We start from the raw sequence: 18,972 nt of genomic DNA, 5'->3' as shown, positions 1-18,972 counted from the left end.
CCAATCGCGTGCAGTCTTTCTTAGAAAGACGCACGCAAAGGCCAATAGCAGTTGAGCAACAAAAAAAAAAAATGCACACACACGAGCATGTGGTCAGAGTTGAAAGTCCTTACTAGAAGCCTCGCAGAGTAGCGCATGCGCGCTGGCTCAGGCGAGACCTAAAAAGGATGCAAAAATACAAAGGAAGGGTTTGGCCAAGATGGCCAGTGGTTAACATACATCTCCAGGTCTCTCCGTCCCCTACTGCAGGGTCATCCCGCCTGGAGACTCATTGCCAGGGTCTGTTGAACCGATTTGAAGGGGTCAGGCATCAAGGAATGATGGGGAACCCGCGGAGCGGGTTTCTTTCTCCCTGCTGAACACCAGCCACGGTGCAGGGGCGAGACGTGACCGGAGCAGCGGCCTCTTGAGATGGGAGCCTGACCAGGTTGGACTATGAAGCAGCCGAGCCCTGGTCCTGCAGCTGCTGGGAGCTGCTACAGTGAGACACGACTTAGGCAGGGTAGCCGCCCACAATGCCTGCTCTGAGCTACCCATCTGAGCAGTAGCGCTCCGCTGGAAGCACCCAACGCCGTTTTCACGATGCAGCCTCCTACGGGATCTGCGCCTCCGGTGCTGCTCTGCTTCAATGGCTGCTGGGGAGACTGCAGTTGGGAGCAGTGTGGGCCGAGATCTGCAGGGGCGGCCCTGTGTGGGTGCCAGGGGTCGAGCCCTTGCTGCGCAGCCCCAGCTCACCGAAAGATCGCCCTCGAGCCCCAGCGGAATACCGGATTTGGAGAGGCCCTGAGCCGGGTGCATGTTCGGCATCCCACGACGGCTGTGGGTGACGTACTTGCTTACTTCAGCGACAAAGAGACAGTGTGAAACCCGGGTAGCGGTGGTGAGAACCACTTTGGATCCTTAAAATAGGAGTAATTGCTCCTCGTATATCTGCCACATAGCTACCATCGCCGGGAGAGAGAAGGGGCTGTGAATTCAATCAAACTGCTGGAACCATCGGGAACCCCCAGCCTGACTGGATCTCGGATAAGTGTCCCTATGCTTTATCCTCATTTTTTTTTTTTTTTTTGAAAACCTTTATTGTGCACATTTATGTCATCTTACAACGCACATTCACCGTCCAGGTGGTAAAGCAGTTAAATAAAGTGTACATCACCAGAGATAAGAACACAGCCATTTAGCCGACAACCCGGAGGTCCGGCGGCATTATTCAGGATGACATGCGCGCAGAAGGGGGGGTGTGTGCGTTGTAAAGGGAGTAGGCGCGGAATGTTACGTATGTGCTTTTTAGTTTTAGAGGTGTCGCAGGTGCATGCTATCAACGGTAGAGGATGGCGCTGTGATCTAGCCCACTCCACAGCTATGCCGGCTGCCACCCAAGCCCCAAGTCAGTGACCCAGCGGACGTCACCATGTCCCCAGAATGTAGAGGCCTCCGGGTGGTCGAACGCCAGCAGCGCGCTCAGAGTGCAGGCCGCAGCGCGGCAAGGATAACCCAGTATAGCTCACAGCTACACATATGGCAGCGCATAGAGCTGGCGAGCCTGGTGTGCAGCATCATAGTCCTTATCCATCCCGTGTATGCATAGCAAAAAGATGTGCTAGGGTTAAGGTCATAAACTCAAACAGGGCTGAGGGGGAGAGGGCCTATGCTTTATCCTCATGCTACACCATAGAGACTCAGCCCCTTGGGGCAAAGACTTTGGATTTCACCCAGCCCCCCTTGGAGCAGTGGACCCCCGCGCTGACCTTGAGCACTGGGATACTGTTTGGTGATGCTGGTCGGCCCTCCGGAACGGGGGTCTTCATGCATATACTGAGCAGTCTTATACTTGCTGAGATACATGTGAACTCTACTGTTTGCCCCGCGCTGTACATGGACAGCGTTCTTCTCCTAGCCGCTGCCTACGAGATCTGGGGAGCCCTTTCCAACTTTCCCCCTGGGCCCACATCTAAAGACCTGCGGACTTTTCGCTCCGGCTTCTCTCCTGGCCGCTGCCTACAAAACCTGAGGAGACCCCTCCGACCTTCTCCCTGGGCCCCACATCTGATGAACTACAGACTATCTGTACTAGCTCTTTTACCACTTCGGTCTATACTTTGGGGGCACTCCAAGAGGGAGAACTGAAATTTCCTACTCTGCTGGTAGCTACAAGTATATCATATAGGACACCAGGGCTACAGGAAGGGGGTAGGAGGACCGCTCGTTGAAGGATATGCTCCTTAAAACCCCTGTATCCCGAATGGAAGGCGCTTCCTCAACCCTGGGTATGGACCCTGCACCGGATTCTGGAAGTCCCAATGCTCCGGTCACTTGCTCGTTTTTTGAGGCACTCTTTGCTTCACTGTGCAATAATCTACACACTATCAAAAAGGATCTCTCTAATGATTCCAAAGAGGTTCAATGACATATAGATAGCCTGGGAGATCATGAATCAAGCTGGGATGAAGACATTGCACAATTTCAACAGGAGGTTCTTCGCTTTCGTTGCCAGCATCTAGATTTACAAGCTCATGCAGAAGATTTGGAAAATAGGTCATGACGAAATAATATTTGCATCAGAGGTATACCATCAGGTGCTGAGGGGTCGAACATTACATCATTTGTGACTGAATTCTTTTGCTCTACCCTGGAGCTATCTCCAGAGATCAGGGGTGTAACACAGGCCCCCACATCCCCCGCAGTGTGTGCCCCCCCCCCCCGAGCTGTATTCACGCCGGAGGGCTCCGGATTAAATCCGGAGTGGGGGCCCCTCTGTGTACCTTGCAGAGGGGCCCCTTCAACTTTCGTTACACCACTGCCAGAAACTGAAATCAAACTGAATCGTACCCATCGGGTGGGGCCTGGGAGACCTGCTCCGGCACCCCCGGCTGAGATCTTGACATGTATCCATGAGTTCACGGCAAAAGAGGAAATTCGGCAAGCGGCTCAAGCCAAACATCCGATACAGTTTCAGGGACATAAGCCAATCCTTTATCAGGACCTTGTGGCCTCCACCCTCCAAAAATGTAGGACTTTTCGCCCTGTCACTACACACCTCAGATCAGTTGGCATATCGGTCTCATAGGGCCACCCTTTCAGAATAGTTTTTCGAATCAACAGGACACTTCACCAGCTTTGCTCACTTGATGAGGCATGTCAACTCCTGGCCATTAAATATACCACCCAGGAGCCCTCTCGAGCAGACCGGTGCGGTCGGGGAGACCAGGGAGATTGCAGAAGATCGAATACACTGCCCTCTCCTACAGAACTGCATCCAGACTCAGAGACCATGGCCAGAGAGCATAAGGCAGTGCTAGTGTCCCTCTCTGGAACCCAGCAGGCTCAGAAGGGGCCATGAAATTGAAAATGCTCTATCTTCTTTATAGAACTTTCTAGAACTGCATCCAGATCCAGAGATTATGGTTAAAAAGAGGCGAGTGATATAGGTGTCCCCCTCCATAGACCCAGCCAGCCCGGGGATATTATGAAATAGATCATGCTACTCCTCTTCTCTTTTTCGCTCTTAGCATACTCAGCGAGCAGGGGGTGGGAGGGCCGGCGGGGGCTATGGGATGCTGGCCATTGCGCACCCTTCACCTTGTTCCCATAGGGTATTACACCATGGACACTGACACTCTTTAACATGGTGTTTGTTTGGTTATTTATTACACTGGGTTTTTTTGCCTTCTAGGAGACCTGCGCTTAGCGGTCTCACTTTTAAACTACATCACTTTGGGCTGGGAACCCTTTCGCAACACACCATTCACTGTTTATCCACCTGTTCTAATGCTCTCCATAGAGGCACCATCCTAGCCTTTTTCTACCATCTGCACGGATAACAAATACTTTGATGGTTCTTACCCTGAATGTTAAGGGCCTGAATAATCTAATCAAAAAACACGCGCTGCTCTCATACCTGGAGCACTCAAGAGCCCATATTGGTCTTTTCCAAGAAACACAACTCCGTGCTAGTGGCACTCCGACTCCGTTCCAAAGCCTTTACCCAACAATATTTCTCATCCAATACCACTAAAACAGTAGGTGTGGCAATCCTGGCCTCTTATTCCTACTGAGGAAAGATAGGCCTCAAACAGGCCGAACTCAGAGGTAGACTTCTTGTCTATATAGTGACAGGCCGAACTCAGAGGTAGACTTCTTGTCTATATAGTGACAGTAGGTTCCCATGCTTTCACTGCGGAAACCATTTATACCCCTAATGATGGGCAAGAACCTTTCCTCCGACGTGCAGTATCAGAGGTGCCTAACACCTCAGATCGATCTTATTGGGCGGAGATCTTAACCTCGTTTTTGATAATGGGCTAGATAGATCAGCGGTGCGTCATGCGTAGGCTAGATCCCTCTTCAAGGAGGGGGCGCTTTGGTTGGGAGATATAGACCGCAAAGACATTTGGCGAACCATACATCCACAAACATGAGATTATACATTTTATTTTCACACACACAAAATGTATGCCAGAGTAGAATACTTTTTGGACTCGCCTGAGATTACATTTATAGCAGTGGCCTCCGAGACAGAGCCCCGTTCCTTATCGGAACATGCCGCAGTGACACTTACTCTGACTATTCCCCCTGCAAGATGGCTCCCTAAAACTTGGCGACTTCAGGAAATCCTATTACAACGCCCTGAGATTGTTAAACAAATCACTAAAATGACAGAGGATTTTTTGACTATCAATGACACCCCTGAAACCTCCAACTTTACGCTATGGGAAACTTTAAAAGCTATAATCAGGGGCGAGCTAATTGTGATTTCCGCAGAGGATAATAAGGCACGCAAAGATAAATGGGAAACTCTGAATCGTCAGGTCCGAGAACTTGAGCGCATCAATAAAGGCACTGGTGCCCCCCGGATATGGCGTGAACCTGATGCGGCCTGTTCCAAATCAGCAGGTATAGATTTGGACATAGAGTATGCACCTCTTTGCCTCCGCCACACGTATTATGCTGGTGGATGTGGATGCCTTTTAGTTAATAGGCTGAGAGTGCAACGCCAGGCGATGGGAGTCCAGACGGTTTTTGACTCTGTTGGTCAAAAATGGAAAGATGATCTGCACATTGTGGAGACTGAGATTTCTATAAATACCGTTACAAGGAGCAACAATTGCCTGTGGATGGGTTAGCTACATACCTCCAAGAAGCCTACACTCCAAAATTGACACTAGAGCAAGTGACTGACCTTGACCGCCCCATTCGGGTGGAGGAGGCCATATCAATCATTGGTCGACAAAAGCCATTTAAATCTCCAGGTCCAGACGGCTTTCCTGCAATTTTGTATAAGACCTTTTGCTCAACCCTACACCCCCTCCTCACCAGATTATTTAATACCATTGAGGGCCGATCCTCAATTTCCTCTTTTATGCTATCAGCATCCATTGTTGTTCTCCCGAAGCCAGGGAAAGAACAACAATATTACGCATCCTATAGAACGATATCTCTCTTGAACGTAGGTCCTAGACTCTTTAATGATATTCTTGCGGGCCGTCTGGGTCCTTTGCTAATTGGCCTCATCACCCCTAAACAAGCAAGCTTTGTACCCACCCATCAATGTGATGATAATACAAAGAGTACTGCATTTGTTTGACAAAGACCAACATTCACATCCGGAATGAATGCTGCTGGCAATAGACACCGAAAAGGCATTTGATAGAGTTCAATGGCCATATCTGGCGGCCACTCTCAAACATTTCGGCCTCAGGAGATGGCTTTTGCAATTGGGTTTTTAGTAACTACAGTCATCAGACGGCCATAGAGTGAGTGAGCAGATGCTCATCCGCTCCGTTCACGATTTCTATAGGCACGCGGCAGGTGTGTCCACTTTCACCCCTTTTTGCATTATAAATAGAGAAGATGGCCCAGAGGATCCGAGATGATCCCAAGATACAGGGTATCCCCTTTTTTTATGTGAGGGGGGGGAGGCATGTAATTAGTTTATATGCGGATGTTATAGCAACAACGGAGGATCACTTCAAGTCGCTACCAGCTTTTCTTAACAAACTCGAGACCTTTGGCCAGGTGGCAGGCTTAAAGGTCAATGTACACAAGTCCCAAAATCTTGACCTATCACTCCCGACCTCCACACAAGAATCCCTACAACGTAGCTATCCCATTCAATGGGCAACAACATCTATTCCTTATCTGGGGTTCGACCTCAACTCGACAGCCCAGACAATGGCAGCACTTAATTATAAAAACCTGATCCACCATGTTAAATCAGAACTCCATCGATGGAAACCTTCTAGTCCATCGTGGCTTAGCCACATTGCAGCCATAAATGACAATTCTGCCTAAAATCTTATTTCTTTTCCAGGTGTTAACGGAGGAACCTCCTTCTGGAACGATTCGGAACCATCAAAAGAGCTTAGTCGCTTTGTGTGGGCAGATAGACAACCTGTACTCGGCAAGAGTTAAGCTACAGATCTCCAGAGGAGGGAGGCCTAGGCATCCCGAATCTCTCCCGATATTTTCAGACCGACCAGCTCAGGTATCTTTTAGAATGGCCAGGTGATGAATCTGAAAAGCACTGGCTTTTCATGGACAGGGTAGTAGCAGGACAAACACTTATGAAGAAAAGGGATTTTCCATAATCTGCACGACTCGGGAGCCTTTATTCTTCCCCTATCACCAGAACCTCTCTAGTTGCCTGGGATAAAGTGGCAGAGCGCGATGGAGTTACTTCATTCCCCTCTCCTTTGACAACAATTTTTGGCAATCCAGACTCCGCTCCAGGTCTGGACTCCCCAGCTTTCGCACATTGGAATCGACTGGCTGCAAATCAATTGGTCATTCATTTGACACAGAGGAGCCATTACCATTCGAGAGCTTGTGCTCTGACCACGCTCTGCCTGAAACCGAACGATTACTTTACATCCAAATCAGGCACTGGTCGATGCACCCCTCAGTTTGAAATAAACTGCAATGCTTTCTTACCCCTTTTGAAAAATTGCTGCTCGCCAAAACGTCAAACACTCATATTACTGAATTATGTAGCCTTCTTCGCTCCACTACTAATCTACCCAAATCCACAGGTCAGAAACGATGTGAGATAGAACTAGGCCGCACGCTTACACAGCGGAAATGGGGTGACATTTATTACCACTTTAGAGACAGCCCGTAACGTGGGCGGTGTTGAAACGGCTACCAAGATTGTCACATATTGGTACCTCACAACTCCCTGCTTACATAAGGACAACCTAACTCGAAAGCTGGAATGTTGGTGCAACTGTGCCTCCTTAGGCATGTTATTGCATATATTATGGGAATACCCTATGCTTACATCCTACTGGACAGAGGTACTTGATGACATTGACATTCATTTAAACACACAGTTACCCCATTTTCCTGCTTACATTAACCTGGGATTACCAAACGCACTTACCTTCCCACTTAAATCTCGACGGGCAGGCCGATTGATTTGGCATTAGGTGCAGCTCTAAAGAATATTTTATCACATTGGGGCACAAGACTGATCCAGACATATCAGGGGTGGATACATCTATTGTGGCAAACCTTAGGGATGGAGCATCTGTCCCTTTGTTTGTTGAACCAAGGAAGCTCCTCAGATTTATGGCACCCCGTCTTGACATTATCTTCAGAGTTTCGAGAACTTACTTGCCCCAAATACCTACCCCTACTCCGAATTCTACTCCCTCCTTCCCTTGTAAGAGAGCCATGGTCACCCTTCTGTTTTGGTCTATGAGATTACTTTTTCAGTAAATTTGCTATGCTTTTTGGTCCAGGGGAGGAGGCGAGGCTTTTGGGGCTGTTCAGGGAATTAATAAAGATAACTCTGCTGATGGGCCGAAGGCCTTGTACCGCTTTTCCCTTCTGTTTCTGAAAACTAATAAGATATTTGAACCATAAAAAGACCAATGAGTACCTCCAGATTCACGTCTCAAGGCGTGGAAAGAAGGATACAGATGTCAGCACCTACGAGCTCTTTGAAGTTTCCAGATCCAGTCTGATGCCTGGGCAGCATTCACAAAGCGCGAAATCAACAGTTAGAAGTATCCATCAGTGTTGGAGAAACATGGCTGCAGGCTGACGCCGGTCGCCGGGAGCCGGGAGCTCCGATCTGATCCGGAGTATCGACCACTTTTTCTTGATGAATTGATCCAGTCTTTACGGTGAGAATGCAGGGGAGACCTTGCACCCGTCTTTTCTTTATGTTGTTCTGACTGTTTTTTTTCTCCGTTTTTCTCCTTTGTCGTGTTTTGCCCGAGGTCGGGGGCACTGTGAGGGGCAGCTCTAAGACCGAGGAGCCCTGCAAGCCGTATGGGAGCCGAGGTAGCAGCAGAGGTGGGGTTTGCAGTCTCTGAGACCGGCGGTGGCTGCAGGAAGCATCGGGCAAGGCTATGGAAGCAAATTAGATCGGCGACCGCTAGGATCAACTTTCGAGCCCCTGAGGGGCGAGGAGTAGCGGTGATACGGTCAGTGGGGCCAGAGGGGGCAGGGAAAGGCCGCATGCAGCTAAACTCTCAGAGTCTTTCGGTAGAGGTGGTGTGCGGATTAAACCAGGGGCACCTCAGGTACTGCTAATGGAAAAATACTTTTCTTTACTAAGTTCTGAAAGCTTAGACTCCATCCTAAAACAGGGCCCCAGCTTATGTTCTAAAACCAGAGAAAAGACCTCAACTATAGAAGTAGCGAGCGGGGAAAGAGCGCTGCCTGTGAGAAACAGATATCAGCTTCGCTCTCAGCTGGAACTTCAAAGAGAGGATTTACTGGTCTCACAGGGGGACAAAGTGAGGCTTGATGCAGTTGTCCCATTAACGCCTTTGAAAAGGAAGGAGAAAAAGGGAAAAGATACAAAGAAAGGGGAGTTTAAATACAGTAAGACTCTGAAAAAATCTGCCCCCCTAGTAAAACCCACTCCCTCGCTAAAATCTTACTTTAAAATAATGGAGCAAGTGGCTGCTCCCAGGGGGGAGGTTCCCCTACCATCTTCTCCCGCTCGGATTATCCCTCAAATCTCCATCGAAAACCGGTATTCTCCCTTGGCTTGCGACCCGGATCTAGCGATTGAGGAGACTCCTCCTTCTGGGCTAGAGTTTTTTGATTCCAGAGCCCTGCCTGAATCTGCTATCTTAACCCTAGCTCAGCAATCAGTTAAAGATTTAGATTCTATGGTCACTGACAGCACTAAGAAATCTACAGCTGGTCCTCCTCCGTCAGCTTTAGGTTCATTACCCTCTATCGATGCAGAAGTAGGGGCAGGGCTCGACCAGGGTGCTCTGGGGGGGGGGGGGGAGGCATGAGGATTTGAGTAGTGGACACCTACAGCTACAGTCACTTCTGCAGTCCCTCAGAGGAGACCTTCTTTCTAAGTTTGAGATCTCCGAGGCAAACCAAAGGGGGATACATGAGAAGTGTGCAAATTTGGAAAGTAAATTGGATGACATCTGTAAACGAACTGGGGCCCTGGAGGTGGAAGTCGCTACGCTCTCGGAAGCGGGTCAAGTACACATAAAAGACATTGCGGGACTGAAGGCCCAGAATAAGTCACTCCAAATGGACATCGAGAGGCTAGAGATTCAAGCTAGACGGAATAACCTGACATTTTTTAAGATTCCTGAGGGGATCGAGAACGGTGATGTTAAATCATTGATCTGTAAACTTCTTAGAGAAGGAGTACTTAAAGATAGATCAGATATTGACCTCGAAAAAGAAATCCAAAGGGCGCATAGAGATCCATTTAGACAACACCCAGACAGAAAAGCTCCCAGACATTTTTTTGTTAACTTCCATACCTTTGCAGTTAAGGATCTGATACTGGGTAGAGCACTCACTGATACATCTCTCCAGTTCGATTCTAAAAAATACCTTATACGTTCGGATGTGGGTAGAGCTACAGCACAAAGGCAATGGGAATTGGGGTCTAGGATGCCTGATCTGAGGAGCTGTGGCGCACATGTTCAGATGAAATTTCCCGCCTCACTAAAGGTGATGTGGAGAAATAAGTCCTATAACCTCACCTCCCCTCAAGAAGTAGACTCATTGCTGATTTTGATGAAAGAGAGTTCACATTAAAACTATTCTTTTTTTCTTCCTGGGAAGGTGATGCCTGCATCCGAGGGTACGGGAAGTGTATTAAATTGGACGGAAAGTATGGGTTTTGGGAGGAGGTGAAGGGAACTAGGAGAGAGGTAGAGAGAAAATATATATATATATATATATATATATATATATATATATATACACACAATAGATTGAAACTTTAAAAAAAAAATATATATACATATAGGATATTCATATGTGTGTACAAGAAACGGGGTGAAGGGGGAAAAGAGAAAAAAAAAGAAAAAAAATAAGAAAAAGAGGGTCAGAGCACATGTGGGATTTTAATGTTAAATGTTTCTAGAGGGTCGATCCTGGTATCGGATCAAGTGGGGTCCTGATAGGCGACTAAGATCGCCAAAGAAGAAGAGGGAGGGTTCCTCAGGGGGGGTGGAGGGTGGTCGCGGGGCACGGGTGACCGGGGCAAAAATGGGAAAAAATTAGTCCTCATACAATGGTGGAGAAAGTGCAGGTGGGAGCAAAATTTAGCCTATTTAAGGATGCCCCAAGATGAACAGTATTTCTAATAAAATCAAGATAATCAGCTGGAATGTCAAAGGGTTGAGGGATACGAGAAAGATGTCTAGAGTGTGTGAATATTTGGGGAATTCAAAGGCTCATATTTGCCTGCTTGAAGAAACGCACTTAGAGGCAGAGGAGTGTAAGTCAGGATTTGGTAAGCTCAGATGGGTCCAAGATCTTCTCTGCTCCGAACAAAAAGGTAGCACTAGGGGAGTGGCAATAGTAATTGCAAATAACGCTGGGATTAAAGTAGAGAAGTTCGAGACAGATCAATCCGGGAGGTGGCAGGTAGCATCATTGCTAATAGGAAGTTCCCCATTGGTCTGTGCAGTTTACTATGGGGCTAACCAGGATGCTCCAGCTGCTCTCTTAAAATTAAAAGCGAGCCTTTCTGATACGGCAACACCTATTATCTTAGGGGGAGATTTTAACCTGATCTTGGATGAACTTTTAGATCGTACTTCAAGGGTTAAATATGCCCTTCCACGTAAATCACATCTGGAATTGAGGAATATTATTAAAGATTTTAATCGGATAGATATTTGGAGAGCAAAAAACGGTTTAAAAAAAGGATTTCTCCTTTTATAGCCGGAAGTACAGACATCATTCCAGGATTGATTTCTTTTTATTAGACCAATCCCTTTTCTCAGCAGTAGAATCTATCCTTTATATTCCAGCACTACTCTCTGACCATTCTGTAGTGGAGTTGGTAGTTAATCTTAAGCAAAAAGTATTTCAGAGAAGGTGGACCCTGGATAGATCCTTATTACTAAAGGAAGACGTCAGGTTGGATTTGGTGAACCAGGCAGAGGAATATTTTAAGTATAACTGCAGTGCCGCAACTGATCAGGTGGTCTGGGAGGCATTGAAGGACTTCCTTAGAGGATCATTAAGTACATTGATGATTAGCAGGAATCTGCTCAGGAGGAGGCTGGAGGCAGAGCGTCTTTTTAAGATCAAGCAAAAAGAACGAGAGCTTCAGATGGCATCGGTAGAACATCAGAATATGGTACTACATCTACAAAGTGAGCTGGACGGATTACGGGCAGAATTCCAAGCTAGTCTGGATAAAATTTTAAAAGATAGGTGGGATGCCAGTAAGCTCAAAAGTTTTTCCTATGGCGAAAGATGTGGTTCCTTTCTAGCCTGGAAAACCAGGGTAGATAGGGTAAGGAATCAAATTAAAAGCCTATCCCAGAGTAGTACAGGAGCCATCATATATGACGACGACCAAATTAGGGAGGAGGCGAGAATATTTATGCAAGATCTCTATAAAGAAGATACCTGCTCTGTACCTCAAAGAGCTAAAGATTGGCTGAATCAGCTAGGGCTGCCTCAGATATCTATGTCGGATAGAGCCTTTCTGGGTTCGAGTATACAAGAGGGCGAAGTTAAAACTCAGATTAAGAAAATGGCTAGAGGGAAGGCAGCGGGCCCAGATGAGCTCCCAATAGAGTTATATTTGGTAGTTCTTGAAAAGGTTGTCCCTGTCCTAACAAAGTTGTTTAATAGAATCGATTTATCAGATGAGATCGTCCCGAAATCATGGTCTGAAGCCACAGTCACACCGATCGTGAAGTCTGATAAGGACCCGCTAAAAATTGAGTCTTATAGACCCATCTCTTTGTTAAACACTGATTATAAAATCTTTACGGGGGTCTTGGCAGCTAGAACAGCAAGAATCATTAAAACAATAGTACATTCGGATCAGAGGGGCTTCATCTCTGATAGACAGTTGAACGAATTAACTTTTCAAGCTATCGCGGCAATAGATGTGGCAACAGATAAGAAGCTTCCAATGACTCTAGTAGCCATTGATGCCGCTAAGGCCTTTGACCTGGTGAACTGGTCATACCTATGGGAAGCCCTATCCGGGTTTGGTTTTCCCAATAATTTTGTTTCAGCCGTTAGGTCTCTCTATTTCTGCCCTCGGGCAAGAATTGTAGTCAATGGCGCCCTAACAGATTGGGTTACAATTGCTCGGGGCACTCGACAAGGATGCCCCTTGTCACCCCTATCGTTCAATCTATATATTGAACCCTTTGTTTGTCAGCTCAGGTCCGACCCATTGATTAAACCTTTTAAAATTGCAGATCTGGAGTTAAGATTTGCTTTATACGCAGATGATCTGCTTATGTTTACATCTAATCCAGCCGTAGCCATCCCCAGATCAATAAATCAGGCTGAATCATTTGGGGAAATTTCTGGGTATAAAATAAACAAAGATAAGACCGAGATTATGGAATGGAACCAAGACATCGGGACACAAGGGGCTAAGCCTCGTATGAGGTATCTGGGGATCCATCTGGCCCAGAAAGTTGGAGCTATACCTAAAGTTAACTTGACCAGAGTCTCCAAGGTTGTTTGTGGTCTGCTTCAGTGATGGTCAAGCCTCCCTTTAAATATCTTCGGAAGGGTTAACCTGATAAAAATGATTAATCTGCCAAAAATAACTTGTTTATTTAGCTCAATTCCAATATCATTTTTGACATCAGATATTGCGAAATTGCAGGGAAAAATTGGCTCCTTTATCTGGAACACCAAGTCCTCCAGAATCTCCTGGAAAAAGCTTAGGAGAAGTTTAAATATGGGGGGGCTAGCCCTACCAGACCTACTCACGTACTGTCACTCATTTCATTTTAAAAACTTTAGAATATTGGCCAACAAGACGGATGCATCCTCACTGGGGTTATTGTTTCAGGCTTTGTTGTATGACATCCCTCAGGGGCAAGAGTTCTTTCTTTTTAAATTTGGAGATCCAAAGTTTTTAAAAAAAGTCAGGCTCAAGATTCTGGGTGCTGCCTTGAAGAACTGGTTATACATTAGGAAAAGTCTTAAAATCCCTTATTATACATCTCAGGCCCCGATTTGGGACTCCCATGGCACCCCGGATTGCCTCAAAGATCAACTCTCTCGGCCTTTAAAAATGGCAGGCATAACATGTTGGGGTGATCTGCAGAAGGATTCGCAGCTTCTGAGTTGGGAGTCCCTCTCGGGCTTGACAGGAGGGACACTTACTAGATTTAAGTATTACCAGTTATCAGGATGGTGGGCAACGAAATCTTGGGACCTTAAAGCATTAAGCTCCATATTTGATTCAGTCTCAAGGAGGGGTGAGTGGAAACGGGAGGTTTCTTTTTGGTATTGGGCCCTTTTAGAAACTGGAGGAGTGACTGAATCCGAACTTCAAAAACTCTGGGGTAATGTCATTAGCTGTAAATCTAATGAATTTAAGGGCATCTGGGGCGATTCTTTTACTATGTTGCAGGCAGTCGTTAAACCTGCATCACTTAAGAGAAATCATCTATATACTACACATAGGGTATATTTAACACCTCGAAAATTAGCTAAGATGACAGGCTTAAAATATCATTGCCCTAGGTGTACGCACCCAGCTGCTGACGACCTTCATATGTTCGTGGGTTGCCCGAAGGTTCTTAATTATTGGATCAAGATACAGGAATTTTTGGAGGACGTGTTACATCAACAAGTGGAGATTACTCCAGGGACTATTTTTTTTGGCCTTGCGACGAATTACAACCTTAAATACTCAGCCTTTAAATTTATTTTCTATGTTGTTATCCTGGAAAGGCGTGAGATATGCAGGGCCTGGAAAGATGAAAATGCTCCAACCTTTATGGAATGCCTGAAACATATAATCTTTACGAGTGAATCAGATATGGCCTGTGATAGCTCAAGCTATAATAAAATCTGGGCGGCCCTAGTAGCAAGGCGAAATAGGTAATGGTGGTCCTGTGATTTTACCTGGGCACTGTTGGTCCTAAGTCTCCATAGTAACATTGGGTTCCGTTGGCAGTGTGAACCGGAGAGGATCGGGAAAACAGTATCAACTTGTGGGATTTCCATCTCCCCCACTCTCTACGGACCATGGAGTCAGGGACTGGAACAGGTCGGCCGTTTGAGAGGGGGGACGTTTTGTCTCCCATCAAGAATGCCCTTCATGGTGTATGAGGCCAAAAAAAAAAAAAAAAAAAGAAGTATCCATCAGTAAAGGTTGGTCTGTCTTCTGCTTAGACACAAGAGCATCCGAATGAAAAGATCTCCGAAAGTTGGTGAGAGGCGCAAACTGGAAGTGAAGTGGATGTAGACATGGAGTCTCCGTCAGCTTAAAAATGTCAGTTAGAGTCCGAGGGGGAGAGCTGAAGTTGTTGAGGGAGGAAAATAAGATGGAATGATCAATAGCAACAAAAACAGAAGATAGTTCAAGGGCTAATAGTATGCTTCAGAGGTTGTTGAGATGTGCAGAGTAGATGAAGTTGGTTACAAGTTAAAGAGCTGTTTCGGTAGAGCGGGTGTCTGCAGTTAATTGTGAGGAAAATGGTTTAACAAGGGTTTTCAAGGATAAATATAGCAGTAGGCCGTTGAAGACCATTTGTTACAGTATTTTTGAGAAGGGGAGTTAAGACACAGGGCTGGAGTTCTGAGAGGAAGGATTAGCAACAAGCCGTTTAAAAGAAAGTTAGGATGTCTGCAGATTTTAAACAAGAAACGTCAATACTGCAATTAAGGGAGTCATTAAAGAAGTGTTACTTAAGGGGTAACAAATGATCTTCTCAACATGAATAAATAAAGCACACAAGTGGGAACTCAATCCTAAAACTCAACCCGTACGTCACAATATCGGGCCAACTAGACTTAGACAAGCTTGCAGCAGTTCAAAACAAAAAAAATGCCTGGAGTTCTCATGTAGGTTTCCTCAAACTCAGTCACAAGAGAATGGTCTGTGGATAAACCCATCAAGAATATTTAGACACAGTTTTCTCCCTCTACGACTAATCTTAGCAGTTGTAGGAAAAATACACCAAGCACCCAAGACTACAAGTCTAGTCACACCAATATTGTCAAGACAAGCATGGCACGCTTAGTCACTAAAGAGGTCTATTCGACTACATACAAACCTAAGGTTTGCGCAGACATATTAACAATGTGGAACAGACAAATTTACCATGCCAAAGGATGTAGCCTAGAGTGGTCGGCCTCGAAGCTGGAGAACGGTGTTCGAGTCTCGGCAAGGACACTCAATATCCTGTGATTCTGGGGAAATCACGTAATCTCCACGTCCCTAACAAAATGAATGTGTCTGTCTGGTGCTCATGTAAAGCGCTCTGATACCTTCAAGTCGAGGTTGTGCTATAAAACCTTTTTTTAAAAGACCCTGAATTTAGAAACTAGCCTCCTTAAGTCAAAGTGTTAAGGTATACAAGATTCGCTCTAAAACGCAAGCATATCTTGAAAGAGGTATACAACAAGGTCGTGCAATGCCGCAAAGTGGAAACTGCTTGTAAATGTCAATTTTTTTTTGTTGAGCCACTCAAATCAACTCGATTACAGTGTGTGCAATATCTTAATTCCCTCAAGGAGGAAAGTCTACGCTTCTGTCTGGGGACACTTACCAGCTGTAGCTGCTTATTTGCACAACTGACAGCTTGCATCTCCTAGGGAAATCCCAGTTGTTAAAGTATTCATGAAGTGCAAAAAAGGATTATCCTACCTACAGTATTCCATATGCCTAGGTGGGATTTCACCGTTGTTCTAACAAGCATTATGGGTCTGCACTCTAGTTCACTACAGGCATCAACATGGAAAGTGGCTTTTCTGGTTGCAATCATTTCCTTTCAAACTCCAAGTATTGTATGTGGAAGAATCGGTCATTCAAGTTCCTAAAGACAAGGTGGTCTTAGGCACACATGCACAATTCCTTCCAAAGGTTGTAACACCTTTTCACTTTAACCAAATCACCGAAAGTCCCATATTTTTCCAAAACACTAAGGGCCATATGTAGGTAGGGACACATTTACCACTTCATAAATACCAAATTTTACCGATTCGGTATTTATGAAGTGGTAAATGATATGTAGGTAATTGGTCGGTAAATATTACCGATTCGGAATAATTCGGTAATTACCGAATCGGTATTTACCGATTCGGTAATGAGGCATACCTTCCCATTGATGGGAAGGTATGCCTCATTACCGAATCGGTAAATACCGATTCGGTAATGGGGGGAACACATGCAAGGGTGGCAGGGTGTCACATTGACACCCTGTTGCACCCCTGAGACGGCCATGTGTGCACATGTGGCACACATACATGCCCTAAGGGCATGTATGTCTGCCACATTGCACACTTCTAAGCGCTTTAAAACGCTTAAACACATCCATTCATTATTTACCACCAACTAATAGTTGGTGGTAAATACCGACTCCAAAACACACACACACACTCCCCCTACATCTCATTTCTGTATTCGGAATTTACCGAATCGGTAAAATTACCGATTCGGTAATTTTACCGATTCGGTAAATTACCGAATGCAGAAATGAGCCCCCTACACCTCAAAAGCCAAAATACCGGTCGGTAACGGTATAATTACCGAAAATCGGCCGTTACCGACCGGTATTCGGCTACCTACATGAGGCCCTATGTAGGGTAGAAAGGGGCCTATACTTGTTAGACGTCAAGCAAGCACACGTACTACATACACAAAACCAAATCTTTATGCATAACGAAACAGTTGTCTCTTTTGTTCATACACATCTTTGTTTATCCATTTCTAAAGAGGGCCCAGCAAAATAGATCGGTGGTACCTTCAGATTTGCTAAGCATATGCAGATAACTCACTGCCACTGTAAAATCATAACAAAGATGCAAAAAAAAGAAAAGAAAAGAAAAAAAAAAAAAAAAGAGGCGTTCTGACTTCTTTCGGGACATTTAACTTACGGATATTTGCAGAGAACCAATGTGGGTATCTGTTCACATAAAACACGTTGACATTCATTAGTCATCTTTCTTCTAAGTGGAACAAACAATTTTAAACATTTACTTTCACTACGAATCCAATTCATCCTTAGCTTGTCGCATTGTCCATTAACATGTCAAACCCACCTCCCCTAATGGATGGGAAATAAGTGGTCGACAGTGCCTTTACTATGCATTTCAAGCAATATACATGTACAAGTAAATAACCATATTTCAGTGACGAAAAAAATATAAACTAATCTAAGGTGAGAGTCTTCAGTCCTGTAATGTGGATTTCAGTTATGTTATGAGCCACTCTAGAAACCGAAACAAACAACTTGTAATATTCCAAACCAAGCACTAGAGGCTGAACAGGTTGCAAACACAGAGGAGCTAGGGAGAGAAGAGGATTACAGTTTTAAGAAGAGGATTGACAGTTAGTAGGCAGAAGCTGAGTATAACGGATTATCAGGTTTAATTGTAGAAATTAGCTGTTTGGGTGATGTTATAGTAAAGTGTGAGACAAGTAGAGGGTGGTTCAAAGTTTGAGTGATGGTGGTGGAGCGGAATGTACTGTTAGAATAACTCAAATGAGAGATTTTTGTGGAGACGTTGGTTGGTAGGTAGACGTTGGTTGGTAGGTAATGAAATCTGAAGTAATGCTTAAGGGCATCACTATATTTCATGAAAAATGTGGTGATTTATAGAGGTGTGAGATCGTTGGGTATCAAATGTAAGAATGTTGGAAGCAGAAGAGCGCATCTATTTGGAGATGTGCGTTACTATGAAAAGGAGGGTAAAAGGACACGGACTAGTATTTGCACGATGGCGTGGTCTGACTGCAAAGAGTCAATGATGTTCATAAAGTAAGAGCCGATTGATTTTCAGAATCATGTTAAGGCATTTTCCTTGGCTTAGAGTTTGTGAAGAAACAGCAGGCAGAGAGAAGCTGTGGAAAAGAAATCTTCACTGCAGTGGGTGGTGAGATTCAGGTTGATCTCCCCTAAAGGAACAAGTGGGGTGATGTGGGACGGTTGGAGGGGGGGAGGGGGGAGCGGGAAGAGGGGGGAGCGGGAAGAGGCGGGGGGTAACAGTGGGCCAGGGTGGTAACTACAGTGACCAGTTAATCAAATTTGAGGAGAGGGTGATAAATGGCCAAAACACTATCTTTGAATCGGACAATGACCAAGATCAAGAGGTATTAAAATAATGGGGGAAGAGTTTGGTGCTGAAACTGGAGAGGTAGAGAACTGTTAGCTTTCAATGCATACACTTCTAGGGTGTTTTCCACAATTTGTAAAAATATGGCAGGATCAGTGTGAAGGGATGAGTGAGTATCTAAGTCTTTGTGACTAATCCATGTCTCAGTGATTGCTGTGAAATACAGTTAAGAACCATAAGTGTAAGTAAGTCAAGCATTGTATAGGCACAAATATTGAAAAGTACTAGGTGTAGAATAAAGAACTATTAACAGGAAACAAAGGAAAGGCATTAGTACAAAAAAAGAGTCTGGATTCAGAGAAGAAACAGGGTGGGAAAAGTGCTCCCTGCCTCATTGATAAGGACTGGCCCAACTTCTAACGGTTACGATGGGGAAGAAGTACATTTGAAACAATGAAAATAAATGAACTGAAT

The 18,972-nt window shown here is 45.3% G+C and overlaps 1 protein-coding gene across 9 annotated transcripts in view; it reads right to left on the bottom strand.

The window, feature by feature from the left end:
• The window catches only part of USP19 (ubiquitin specific peptidase 19), a 638,025-nt gene that overhangs the window by 401,276 nt on the left and 217,777 nt on the right, over positions 1–18,972 (bottom strand). The gene's annotated exons all lie outside the window — the stretch shown is intronic.

This window comes from Triturus cristatus, chromosome 9, assembly GCF_964204655.1.
Source record: "Triturus cristatus chromosome 9, aTriCri1.1, whole genome shotgun sequence".
Lineage (NCBI taxonomy): Eukaryota > Metazoa > Chordata > Amphibia > Caudata > Salamandridae > Triturus > Triturus cristatus.
Note: the sequence above shows the minus strand (reverse complement) of the source record. Positions and strands in the feature narration are given on the sequence as shown.